This window comes from Elephas maximus, chromosome 3, assembly GCF_024166365.1.
Source record: "Elephas maximus indicus isolate mEleMax1 chromosome 3, mEleMax1 primary haplotype, whole genome shotgun sequence".
Lineage (NCBI taxonomy): Eukaryota > Metazoa > Chordata > Mammalia > Proboscidea > Elephantidae > Elephas > Elephas maximus.
This window is the reverse complement of record NC_064821.1, coordinates 112,081,215-112,095,800: the sequence shown is the minus strand read 5'-3', so window position 1 is coordinate 112,095,800 and position 14,586 is coordinate 112,081,215. Positions and strand designations below refer to the sequence as shown.

The 14,586-nt window shown below is 41.4% G+C and overlaps 1 protein-coding gene across 2 annotated transcripts in view; it reads right to left on the bottom strand.

Annotated features, from left to right (window-relative positions):
• PDE4B (phosphodiesterase 4B) overlaps positions 1-14,586 on the bottom strand; it is a 541,693-nt gene that overhangs the window by 152,069 nt on the left and 375,038 nt on the right. The gene's annotated exons all lie outside the window — the stretch shown is intronic.

Genomic DNA, 14,586 nt, shown 5'->3' with positions numbered 1-14,586 from the left:
ATTTACTCAATATTCCACCATCAGAAATAGTGGGGCCAGGATTTGAACCCAGGAGCAGACCATATGATTTTTCAGCAGCATGAGTGACTTCAATAAATTCAGAACAAGAGACAAGCATAAAATAATTTGAGGATAATAAACACCTCCAGAGGGGGCACCAAGTACAGCCTAGGTGTCAGACATTGAACTATCGCTTAAATGTGTCTTCCTAGCTGAAAGACTTCTTCCTGCCATAAATAAATATCACAGGCTTATTAAAGACACATTGTGCATATTTCTAAATGTTTCAGGAACAAAGTGCTATTCTGCAAACATCCACTGGATAATCAGATTTAATATCCATATGTGCAATTTGCATCACAGAAAATGACTTAATTAATGTGATAACACCAAATTAAACTCAGGGGCCAAGAGCTTTGTCTCTAGAGAAGGACCCATTCACTGCTCTGGCAGAAGAGTACCATAGAAGTTTCTGGTCAGTCTGCCTCAGTCTGGTAAGGTGTCTTCACATCCAGAATTATTTGAACAGCTCTGATCAGTGAACACAGAAGCAAGAGCAGTAGAGTTTGAGAGGACTGTTTTCTCTCTCCCTACCCTGGTATTAACCTGTTGCCATCAAGTCAATTCCGACTTATAGTGCAGTGATTAATTGCTCAGGCTGGTAACCAAGAGATCAGCAGTTCAGATCTACCAGCCACTAGATGGAAACCTTACGGGGCAGTTCTACTCTGTCCTATAGGGTCGTTATGAGTAGACATTGACTAGACGGCAGTGGGTTTGGACCCTGGTATTGCAGTCCCTGGGTAGTGCAAACAGCTAACATATTCAGCTGCTAACTGAAAGGCTGGTGGTTCAGTCCACCCAGAGGTGCCTTGGAAGAAAGACCTGGCAAGAAATTAGCCACTGAAAATTCTATGAGGCAGAGTTCTACTCTGACACACTTGGAGTTGCCATGAGTCAGAGCTGACTCAATGGGAAATGGTTACCATGGTATTACCTTAGGCACTGTGCCCTTCTCTTGATTTCCTTAATCATCCCATATACTTGTTTCCCACACACGCAACCTTCCTTACCCTCAAAATGATAGTAAACCTCTTCTCTAGCATTTCTCTAGACCACTCACTGCTCCCCAACTAAGGACTTGCAGAGAGGTGTTGTGAGAAAGACATGGGGGTGGGGAGTTCTCTTTATCCAGTTAGACCATAGCAGTGGGCTTCCACTATACTTACCCAGCTGCCATAATTTATTTCTATGTTCTTGCTTCTTTTCATTTAATAGTTCTTACAACTTGCTGTCTTGGGGTTGGCATTGATTATATTTCTTCAGTTTACAAGTGCTCTCCAATATATTACCTCACTTACTCCTCATAAGAACCCTGAGAAGTGCGTATTATGATCCCACTCTACATTTGAGGAAAATGGGGCTTGCTGTTGTTGTGTGCTGTCAAGTTGATTCTGACTCATAGTGACTCCATGTGGCAGAGTGAAACTGCCCCATAGGGTTTCCTAGGCTGTAATCCTTATCGGAGCAGATTGCCAGGTCTTTCTCCCGTGGAGTTGCTGGGTGGGTTCAAACCACCAAGCTTTCAGTTAGCAGCTGAGTGCTTAAACGTTGTGCCACCAGGGCTCCTTCAAAATGAGGCTTAGAGAGATTTAAATACCTTGCTCAAAGTCACAGGCTAGCAACTTGCGGAGGGAGAATTGGAACCCAAGTCATTTTGCTACAACCTCAGACTTCCTTAGTAACAGAGATTCACAATGACCCACTAGATAAACTGGCTGCAATTTCCCTCAGTCTCTGGATTCAAACAAAAGTTGTGGTTGGTATGTAGAGAGTCAGTCAGACTATGAACAACGTTTGCTGTTACCTGAAGCTGTAAGGTTTCGCTGAAATGCAGAAAGAGGAAATAACAGAATTCAGGGTTATAACGCTTCCCCAGAGACCATTCTGAGAAGCTGCTTTTAGCCAACCCACAAACTCCACGTGTCTGATAAGAAGCAGCAAGCGAGAATCTCTGGTTAAAAGGACAAGGGCAAGCTGTAACAATCTAATATGAATTTGAGCTTTCAAGGCACTGCATGGATTTTCACAGTAGGCTAATAGTCTGGGATGGGGCTGCCTTTCAAAGATTGCAGGCAGGCGGACAATCAGAGATACCAGCCTGTGTGCCCGCCTGCCCGGAGGTGAAGCTATGTTGAAAGCCACATGCGTTGCAGCAAGTGAAAATATAATGAAAGCTGACTTGCAAACTTTCCTTGGGTAAGATCTGTTTTGGCTGTTGAATACAATAAAGAGCTCCTTTGTGGGTGAGGGCTCCTTTGTGCTGCCATCCAAATCCTGTAGAACCAGTAGTTCCTGATGCTGGGTTTGAACTCTTCTTGAGGACAAAGAGGGTAGATTCTTAAAAAGTGAAGATGGGACTACATAACGCTTACCAGTACACCCAAAACCAAACCCAAACCCACTGGCGTGGAGTCTGACTCATAGCAACCCTATAGGACAGACTGGAACTACTGCATAGGGTTTCCTAGGCTATAATCTTTTACAGAAGCACACTGCCACGTCTTTCTCCTACAGAGCGGATGGTGGGTTTGAACGGCTGACCTTTTGGTTAGCAGCCGAGTGCTTAGCCACTGTGCCACCAGGGCTCCCTTACCTATGGGCATGAGGTTTGAAATTTCATGTGTATTCATGTTAGTCTTCTGGTATGTATCTGTACAGCCTTTATGGTTATTAAAATATTGAAATACTTTTGTAACAGCTAGCAACCAGCTGTTGCCCCAGGTCCTCCTGGATCTGTGGGACTTCAGTAACTAAAGGGTTGGTGTCTGGCACAGCAGGGGGTCTCTAGCTCCAGCACTGTGGCCTGGGTCCCTTTAGTTGCTCAGTGCCCATGCAGTACCAGATATTAAATATTATGAATATCACTGCTGTGACACTGCTGTAAAAAAAAAAAAAACTATGCTAAAATCTTAGAAGAGGTGCCAAGTGGGTATGCCTACCCTGCTCTCAGAACTTTTTTCAATGAGGGTTTCCACCAGAGCTCACCCTGCCCTCTTTTCTGCTAGAGGCATTCCTAGTGGGCAGAGGATGTCACAAGGCATTACCCTTAAAGTCGGTGTCACAAGGCACTCAGTCCCCAGTGTTAGTATGTCTTAGTCACCTAGTGCTGCTATAACAGAAACACCGCAAGTGGATGGCTTTAACAAACAGAAATTTATTCTCTCACAATCTAGGAGGCTAGAAGTCTGAATTCAGGGCACCGGCTCCAGGGGAAGGCTTTCTCTCTCTGTCGGCTCTGGGGAAGGTCCTTGTCATCTTCCCCTGGTCCAGAAGTTTCTCAACACCAAGACCCTGGGTCCAAAAGATGCACTCCACTCTTGGCTCTTCTTCCTTGGTGGTAATGAGGTCCCTCTCTGCTCACTTTTCTCTCCTTTAATCTCTTGTAAGACAAAAGGTGACGCAGGCCACACCCCAGGGAAACTCCCCTTACTTGGGATCAGGGCTATGACCTAAGTAAGAGTGTTGAATCCCATCTTAATCCTCTTTATCATAACCTAATCTTGCCTCATTAACCACAGGCAGAGATTAGGATTTACAACACACAGGAAAATTACATCAAATCAAAAAAGAGAGGATAACCACACAATACTGGGAATCATGGCTCCAGACAAGTTGACATATATTTTGGGGGGACACAATTCAATCCATAAGAGTATCCAAGGGCTGTCTTGCCAAGTAAATGAGCAGGCCCAGCCACCAAAACTCTATCCATGCTGCTCCCTTTGGTTTTTTTTTTTCTTCTTCCTTACCATGTCTAAACTGTATTACAGGAGAGCTTGCTGGAATTTAGAAGAAGCCCGAGAAGAATGCTCTAGTGCAAAGAAGCAGTCTTAGTGAGACAAATGGCCTTTCATATTCCCTGGGGCACTGTTTCAAAGCAACCAACACAGATGTACAACTTAGGAACAAACATGAATCACAAACCAGACACCAGGCCCAGTCACAGCAAAATTATCGGGCAGACATCACAACAATATGTCCCACAGAGCCAGGGCGGGAGGAGCGACGTGGGCAAAAGAAGACAGAACAGACTTGACAAGCAAAATGAATCTATCACACAAACTGAAATACAATTACGAAGGAAACTGAATCTAAAATATCAGAAACAGATACATAAATAAGGTCATTATTCATTTAAGGTAATCTCCGCTTCTGCCTTAATCAGGACATACATTTTACCTTTAGGTTGCTTTATATTAAATATATATGTATATATACATGCATATAAAAGTACTATAAAAATACAAAACATAGACAATAGAGAGAGAGAAAAAAAAGGAATCACCCATAACCTTTAATACCACCATCATTAGCAGTTTAGTATTTTTCCTTCTGAATATTTTTTTTCCTGAAGTACAGTTTCTAGAATTATCTTTTCCACGGGCTACGTAATAGTTCATCCAGTAGCTGTACTGCAATGTTCTTAAGCTTTTTCCTACTGTTGTTCATAATATTTTATGATTCTAAATGATGTTGCAATTCATATTTTTGAGCTTATGTTGTTGTTGTTAATTGTCACCGAGTTGATGCCTGGAAGGGTTGTCCATAACCAGCATGTGGACTAAACTGCATTGATAGTGCCCTTTTTTTTTTTTTTTAGGGCCAGAGACCCTCCACCCTCCAGCCCTACTCTCTGATCTCCAGGATGCAATATGCTGCCCTCCCGCACAGATTGGCCTGCTCCTCCCTGTCTCTGCTGATTTCCCCAACTGAATCAATTGTTTGTTGTCTAAGACCTAATATTTTAACAACTTTCTACTACTTTATTCTTAGCAACTCAAGGCTGTGATTTCAAGGGTGGCAGTGGTGGTGGTGCTGTGTGTTCAGAACTAGACAGGGTGCTCTCTGAAACTGGCATGCCCTTCCCACCGCTGTCTCCAGTAAACAAGGCTCATGTCATCTCCTCCAGTAAGTTTCCTCCTCCTCTGTGCTCCCCTAGGTTCCTTTACGACTGTACTTTATCACAGTACTTACATCTTTGTATGTAACTATTTATTTAGCTATTCCCCAACAGACGATTATCTCCTGAAGGAAAGAGACCCAGTATTGTCCTCAGCATCTGGTCCAGAGGTTAGTAAGTTGTGGTCTTCAAAAAAATGTCTTTTGAACCAATTTAAAAATATTGCCATTTACTGTGAATGCCTCTCTTACCTCCCCGCCTTCTGCCTCTGTACTCTCATCTCATCTCTATTCCCATCAACATGGGTTCCTGCTGTTTCATTCACATGAGTCTTTAGAAATGTAGTGTTACTTTATTTGATCAGCCTTGTAAGGCAATGACATGAAAAGGAAAAAAAAAATAATCAACTGCTGAGCAAAACAAACCTGCATAGAGAAATCACTGGCTTAGGTGTTGAGATGGTGATCTCTTTAAACAAACCCCCAAAATGGTAAAAACAAAGTAAAACAAAAAAACCTCTTTGCCAGATTCAAGGAGCCCTGGTGGCATAACTGAAAGTTTGAAGGTTTGAACCCACTAGCAGCTCCACGGAGAAAAGACCTGGCAATCTGCTCCTATAAAGATTACACCCTAGGACATCCTATGGCGTAGTTCTACTCTATCATGTCCCTCTGAGTTAGAATAGAATCGATGGCAGTCAGCAAGAACATGTCAGCTCCTGTTTGCCATCTTCTTATCTCTTTGTATTTAATAGAAGCGGGAAGATTTTCTGTCCCATACTTTCTATCCTAGTGGTGGTTTTCATTCCCTGGGAACTCAGGCAAAGCCATCACTGAGCGGCGGTGAAGGGAGGGAGCCAGCAGATGGCAGAAGATGGCTACATCTTCCTCACACTGCACTGCTGCAGCCTCCAATCTGAGCAGGTGGGGCTGTTTGGCAGTCTGGGAGGTAGAAATACAACTGGAGCCTTAATATAAGCTTGGGAGGAAAAATCAGGGATCAAGAACAGAACCACAAGGTGTACCATGAAACCTTTCATTAAACTAAGAGAAGGTCTCTTTCAAAAATCCAGGCTAAGCCAGATGGTCACGGAATTGCCTGCAATTGTCCCCAGGGTGGTTGTTTCCCGACCCCCAATTACCTGCACAAATCCCAATTTCTGTAACAAAGACTCATGAAACAACATCCTCGGAATAATTCATTTCTGAACGAGAGGAGACTTTTCTTTTTTCAACTCAGTAATTCTCTAGGCAAATATCTTTAACTTATTCTAACAACAACAACAACAAAAAGCTGCCAAGCTGACTCTGATTCATGGTGACCCCGTGTGTGTCAGAGTAGAACTGTGTTCCACAGGGCTTTCTTTTTTATTGTGATTTAGGTGAAAGTTTACAGAGCAAATTAGTTTTTCATTAAACAGCTAATAAACAAATTGTTTTCTAACATTGGTTGCCAACCCCGTGTTGTGTCAACATCTTCTCCACCCCAGGTTCCCTGTTTCCATTCATCCTGTTTTCCTGTCCCTTCCTTCCTTTTTGTCTTTACTTTTGGGCTGGTGTGACCATTAGTCTCATATACATGATTGAACTATGAAGCATGTCCCTGATGTATGTTACCGTTGGCTTTATAGACCTGTCGAATCTTTGGCTGAAGGGTGAACCTCAGGAGTGACTTCAGTACTGAGTTAAAAGGGTGTCCCAAGGCCATACTCTCAAGGTTTCTACAGTCTCTGTCAGACCAGAAAGCCTGGTCTTTGTGTGTGTGTGTGAATTTAAATTTTGTTCTACACGTTCTTGGGCTGTATCCAGGACCCTCATTTGTGAGCCCTGGCAGAGCAGTTGGTGGTGATAACCAGGTATCATCTAGTTAGTTGTTCTGGGCTCAGTCTGTTGGAGGTTGTGGTAATTGTGGTCCATTAGTCTTTTAGACTAATCTTTCTCTTGTCTTTGGTTTTCTTCATTCTCCTTTGCTCCAGCCAGGATAGGACCAGTAGGTGTATCTTAGTTGGCTGCTCACAGGCTTTTAAGACCCCAGTAGTTATTCACCCTAGTTGAATGTAGAACATTTTCTTTATGGACTATGTTATGCCAATCGAGCTAGATGCCCCCTGAGACCATGGTCCTCAGTCCTCAGCCCAGTAGCTAGGTCTCTCAGTTCCTAGAGTTTTCAATGGCTGATTTTTAGGAAGTAGATGACCAGGCCTTTCTTCTGAGGTGGACTTGAACCTCCAAGCTTTTCATTAGCAGCTGTGCACATTAACATTTGCACTTTCCAGGTGCAAGATGCCCACTGAAAAGATAGCAAGCTCTATACAAGAGGTTTAAACTCAAAGCCCAGCAGAGTAGCTTACCACCCATCAAGAAGAGAACTCTACTGTTTTGACTTTGCTTTGCTTTCTTAAAAATTACTCATGGACTGTCTTCTATATCATTAAATTCTCACAACTCTCGTAGGCTAATCCTCTTAGCCCCATTTCAAAGAAGAGAAAATGCAGTCTCCAAAATATAAAACATCCTTAGACAAATTCTAAAGCATGACCGCCTTATATTACTACCCTGCAGTCTGCACCCAGGCATCTCTCCTCTATATCCCCACAGACCTCCTTTTGATTCTAGAACCTGCCACACTGTGCTGTGTTCTGCAGTTTACTTATCTGTTTCATTCCACTAGACTCTGAAATCTCCTTGAAGCAGAAACTAAGCCTTCTTTATTTTTATATTCCCAGGGCCTAGAACTGAGTCTCACACCAACTGGCACTCAACAAATATTCGTTGAATGAGTGCAAGCATCTCATAGTTTATATACCTCATCTGACGAAAAGCCAGTTCCTTTTGGATTCTAACCTCTGGCAGATGAAGACGCAAGTAAGTGTTGTTGTTAGTTGCCATGGTGATAGTTCCCACTCACAGTGACCCCATATATCACAGAATGAAATGTCGCCCAGTCTTGTATAATTGTCATGGTAGTTGGTATGTTCTGGTCCACAGTTGTAGCCACTGTGTATTTTGAGTGCCTTCCTATCTAGAGGGCTTATCTTTTAGCACTATATCTGTCTTAGTCATGTATGCTGCTGTAACAGAAATACCACCAAGGGGATATACTTAACAAATAGAAATTTATTCTCTCAGTCTGTTGTTGTTAGGTGCTGTCGAGTCAGTTCCGACTCAGCAACACTATGTACAACAGAACAAAACACAGGCCAGTCCTGTTATCCATAATTTGTTATGATCCACACAGCTTTTGCATAGTCAATAAAACACAGGTAAACATCTTTCTGGTATTCTCTGCCTTCAGACAACATCCATCTGACATCAGCAATGATATCCCTGGTTCCTCATTCTCTTCTGAATCCGAATTGAATTTCTGGCAGTTCCCTGTTGATACACTGCTGCAGCTGCTTTTGAATGATCTTCAGCAAAATTTTACTTGTGTGTGATATTAATGAAATTGTGCAATAATTTCCACATTCAGCTGGATCACCTTTCTTGGGAACAGGCATAAATATGGGTCTCTTCCAGTCAGCTGGCCATCTCTCACAGTCCAAGAGGCTAGAAGGCCGAATTCTAGGTGCTAGCTCTAGAGGAAGGCTTTCTCTCTCTGTTGGCTCTGGGGGAAGGTCCTTGTCATCAATTTTCCCCAGTCAATGAGCTTCTCGGCACAGAGACCTCGAGTCCAAAGACCCATTATTCTCCTGGCTCTTATTTCTTGGTCATATGAGGTCCCTCTGTCTCTCTGCTCACTTCTCTCTTTTATATCTCAAAAGAGATTGATTTATGATACAGTCTAATCTTGTAGATTGAGTCCTGCCTCATTAACATAACTGCCTTTAATCCCACCTCATTAACATCATAGAGGTGGAACTTATAACACTTAGGAAAATCACATCAGATGATGAAATGGTGGACAATCACACAATACTGGAAATCGTGGCCTAGCCAAGTTTACACACATTTTTGGGGACACAATTCAATCCCTAACAATATCAAACAATATTCTGCTGTGATCCATAGGGTTTTCATTGGCTAATTTTTGGAAGTAGACCACCAGGCCTTTTTTCCTAGTCTATCTTAGTCTGGGAGCTCTGCTCAAACCTGTCAAACACTGGTGGTATCCCTTTCAGCATCACAGTAACATGCAAGGTATGTTACTGTCCAACAAATTGGACAGACAGGTGTTGGAAAGACCTCGTAACCTGATCCTACTAATGCCAGTAAATTTCCATTAGTCCTTAAACTAGCCCAGGCCAGATTTGGCCCACTCTGCATGCACAGAAGGGCCAGCTGTGACTGCTAATTGACCTCAACAGAGGACGTAGTAACAGGAAGAAGGAATCAGAAGGAAAATCATCACTAGAACCCTATTCTGAAGTGAGAGGTTCAACAAGAACCACGTCACCTCCTATTTTCTGGCTGCCTTCTAGAATTTCCCCTCCCCAGTACACCTGCAAGACCACCATCTTGCTGCCCAAATCACATATAAGCTCTGCTTCTCCATAGCTCAGGGAGTCGGATATGAGGAACTTTCTCCTGGCTCTTTGCTCCGTGCGTTGCAGTAAAGTTACTTTTGTGGTAAAGTTACTTTCTCTTTCTCAAAGACAGGTGTCCGGATAATTGGCAAGTCTGAGCACTGTAGTCAAAGAGGGCAGGAAGCTGTATTCATGAAAAATGTGCTGTGCTTCTTTAAAGCTCTGTTAGAAAAAATTCCTCTCAGCTGTGCTCAGAAACTAATGTCAAATGCTTGCTTAACATTTTGATAAAAATAAATAACTTTTTAATCACGGACGTTGTCATGGATTGAATTATATACCCCCCAAAAGGTGTGTATCAACTTGGTTAGGCCATGATTCCCAGTATTGTGTGGTTGTCCTCCATTTTGTGATCATAATTTTATATTGAGAGGATTAGGCTGGGATTGTAACACCACCCTTACTCAGGTCACCTCCCTGATGCAACATAAAGGATTTCCCTGGGATGTGGCCTATACCACCTTTCATCTCTGAAAAGATAAAAGGAAAGGGAAGCAAGCAGAGAGCTGGGGACCTCATACAACCAAGAAAGCAGCACCGGGAACAGAGCATGTCCTTTGGGCCTGGGGTCCCTGTACCTGAGAAGCTCCTCGACCAGGGGAAGATTGATGACAAGGAACTTCCTCCAGAGCTGACGGAGAGAGAAAGCCTTCCCCTGGAGTCGATGCCCTGAAATAGGACTTGTAGACAGTGAGAAAATAAATTTCTCTTTGTTAAAGCCATCCCCTTGTGGTATTTCTGTTATAGCAGCACTAGATGACTAAGACAGACGTATATTGTCCATCACCTACCTCAATGTACTACCTGGTCCATGTAGAATGGTAAACTAAGCAGAGAATGCATTTTTAGTCACAACAATAGTGATTCACCTTCACATAATAAATGCCTGAAAGCTGCAGTCAGTCCTAATTTCTAATGAAGAAATTAACTGTGCAAAATCACAGTCAGCATGACATAGAGCTTATGACCTAGTCTGAGGCAGGCGGACCACCTCTGGCCACAGCTGCAGCAGGCAAAAACCAGAATATATTGCAGTTCCGCCCTAAGAGTCTAGTTCTAAGGTGAGTGCTGACTTCTCTCCCATAGACCAGGAGGGAGAATCCTGATGTTCAGCTCATCTGAATTCTAGAAACAGCTGTCCATTGCTTTCTTTCTTTTCTTTTTTATTGCAGGGGCTTTGAAAATTGTATCATGTAAATAATCTAAAACTGCTTTCTTCCCAGAAAGGCTTAACTAGGGTTAGCATAGGAATGCTGAAGAGCTCTGGGATTCTAGAGATCTGGCTTCCAGTTTCTGCTCTGTGTGGAACTAACTGAAATAAAACAGACTCCATGTAACCTGCCCCCACACCTCTGTCTTATCCTCACTGAAATGAAGCTATAGAATAGAAGATTTCTGAGGTGTCTCTGAGATTAGACATCTTCCAGAGATTTGGAAGATGGAAGAAAGATTGATTCTCAAGTGTGGTTTTATACCGTTAATGGTGTCGATCATTCATTTGACAAATATTTATTAAGCACTCTTTAGAAGTGAGGACAGCAAGACTTTAGCTCGCTTACTTTGGACATGTCATTAGGAAAGACCACTTGCTAGAAAAGGACATCATGCTTGGTAAAGTAGAAGGTCAGCAAAAATTAGGAAAACCCTCAATGAGGTAGACTGATACAATAACCACAACAATATACTCAAACATACCAACGATCATGAAGGTGGTGCAGGACTGGGCAAGGTTTTGATATGTTACTCATAAGGTCACCATGAGTCAGAATTGACTTGATTGCAACTAATAACAACAATAACATGAAACAAGGCACTGTTCTAGGCCTGAGAATACAGCAATATGTAAGACAGACAAGATCCCCAGTGGGAGGGATAGACAATAAAAAGTCAAGGAATAAGGTCATTTCAGTTAATGCTAAATGCTGTGAAGACAATAAAACATAATAATGTGATAGAGACAGGTAGGGAGAAGAGTGCTTCTTTAGTTTGGGTGGTAGTAGGTCCACTCTGTATAGCCATTTAGGTTGTCTAGTTTTCCTATAACAGTGGATACCACCCGTTGTTCTCAGATGGCATCATTTGAGTTGAGATCTGATTGGAAAGAGTAGTAAATCTTGTCCTTGGGTTCTTTCCAATATCTATTTCCATATCCTTTTAAACCAAAAAATAGTCAGATCATACTTCGGTTTGAATTCGGTGCCATTTATTAAGCTAGTGACTTAATTTTCCTCATCCCTGCCCCCCTTTAACTGATGAGTTAGTTGTTCCATTATCCCATATGTTATATGTGTATGGATACCTATTTATTTATATCTCTGCCATAGCACATGTACAGCATAACTGTTAGTTTACAAGTCTTTTCCCAAAAGGCTGTGTTCCTCCAGGACACAAAATATCTTTTTCATATTTTTACCCAGTTTTTATAAATGCCATACATATCAGACTGCAGGCACTTGATAAATGTCTGATGAATTATAAAATGAAGGAATAGTTTGGAAACAAGCAGCTTTCATGAGGTCCTCTTGATACCCACCACAAATAGCAAAGAGTGAGGGTTATGAGTAGAGTGGGGACACTAAGTCATCTCCTGCCCTCTGCTCTAATCTCCCTAAAAGCTAGATATGTCAAGAAGAACCACGGATTTGCCACTGAATACCACCTACACAGAGACTGGAATGCCCTCTATAGGGCATCAAACCCAAAGGAGAAGGCAAAGATCTCACTTGAGAGCAGCCATCCTCATCACATAGTGCTGATAGTGTCAGAGATGGAAATGCTGCGGGTATTCCTCTTGATGTTCCTTTGGTAGAAAGCTTTAATTTTGCTGAGGGCTTTACCTTGCAAATTCTTTCATTTATTGTTTGAGGTCTTTTCTCAGGTTATAAGCATTTTGCTAAAGAAATGGGTGAACAACGTCTGCAAAAATAACACCAACACCAATTTTTCTAATGAGATTGTAAAATGAGGGCCAAATTTAAGCTTTGTGTCAGATGTTTAGGGGTGATCCTTTATAATTTCAAATTGTGTTGTTCCTTATGTTATACAATTTAACCCATAAGGAAACTGGACCAAATATAAACAATCACACTTTATAATTATAAGAATATTATTTGTAGCAAGTTGACAAAATGCTCTGTCCATCTATTTCCAAGGCAAAAATATTTTTCAGAAATAGGAATACTTTTTAAAGTAGGTGTATGTTTAGCTATGTTTTCTAATTATGGTTGAAATCTCACGTAACCACTATCAAACCCCTGTTCATCCTAACTCCCGCAAGGGGTATGGTGACTCTTGAAAGCAATGGTCACTTTCTATAAAAAGAAATTTTTTTTTCTTTTTTATAGGACAGTGATTCTCAAAAAAAAAAAAAAAAATAGCAGTCCCCCAGATCAGAAGAATAGCTTTGTGTGGAAATGTTCTGTGTACATGGACATTGTGAAGACAGAAATAAAAATAGACAAACAAAAAACCCCAGGTTGGAAACTTAATGTTTTGTGTTGTTGTTGCCCCATTAATCTGAACTTTAAGTATACACATTATTCTACCAGTTCAATATTTTCTAGCTCTCATCATCTTCACCTTCTCTAGAAGGTTATCATAGAAGACATCCAAGTGTTCTCTTATAAAACATAAATATTCCAATTTATAAATTTGGTAAACTTACAAAAATAAAATCTATTAATTAAATCCAGAACCCTTGGCGGCACAGTGGTTAAAAGCTATGGCTGCTAACCAGAAGGTTGGCAGTTCGAAACCACAAGCTACTTCTTGGAAACCCTATGGGGCAGTTCTACTCTGTCCTATAAGGTCGCTATGAGTTGGAATCTACTCGATGTCAACAGTTTTTGGGGGGTTTATTCATTAAATAAAATATTTATTAAGAAATATAATACTGGCTTCCAGGATTGCTGCTTATAAAAAAAAGACTATCACCTGTAATGAGCTCCTTTAAAAAAAATCGTCTATAGGAGACCAAATGGTCAAAAATTGGAAACCAAATGGTCAAAAATTACTCTAAAGCACAGATGAGAAGGTAAGGGTGCAGGGAAACTAGAGTACTGGAAATGGTATAACCAGAATGGAATATATGAGAATGATGACACATTGTGGAAAATGTAACCAATATCCCTGAGTAATTTGTGTAGAAGTTGTTAAACGGAAACCTAATTTGTTGTGTAAACTTTCACCCTAAACACAATAATTATTTTTTAAAAAGGTTATTGTTTTCTTTTATAAATTCTCACATACCATCTAGAAATCAGTTCTAGAAATATGCTTGAAATCAATACCTAAAATATTGCAGATAAGTGGACATTTAGCTTCTGTTTGTATACCACAGGGATGGAGGATATATTAACCTCATGAGAAAATGAATTTCATTTTTGGATAGATTTAATTAACACTTGTGCAAGGAAATTTGAATTTATTTTCATCTTTAGTCTAAACATCCCCCTCCCGCCACCCTATCCACTCACTCAGTCTCCTTCATTGTAGTAAATAGAACTATAATCTACTCAGTTGTAAAAATCAGAATTATCTTTGATTCCTTCTCCGTCTTCACCCGTCTTCTTTTCAGTTGACCAGCAAGTACCATCCGTTCTATATCAAAACTTCATACACTTTTCTCAGTCTTTGCCGCCAGCACTGTTTCAGTGCATTGCAAGCTCTCATCTGAACTAGAATTGCCTCCCAATGGATCTCCCTGCTTCCACTCCACCCCCTCTCCCATCCTCCAAATGCTTCTCCCCGTGACAGTAAGAGCAATCTTTTTAAGACAAAAATCAAATTGTCATTGGACTTAGAATAAAACCTAAATTCCTTACTGTGAATTATAAGTACTCATATCATCTGGCCCTGGCCTCCTCTGCAGCCGCATTTTATACCATTCTCCCCTCTGCTCAGTGTGATTCAGCCTCAGGGGCTCCCTTTCTTTTCCAGAAATGTGCCAGATCCTTTCCCAGCTCAGCGATTTTGCACATGTGTGTTTTGTGCACTGGTACATCTCCTCTGCTTACTTACAGCAGTTCCTAGCTCATAGAAGGTGCTGAAAAAATATTTGTTGAATGAATGAATAAATTCTGCTTGATCTCTTCTCCAC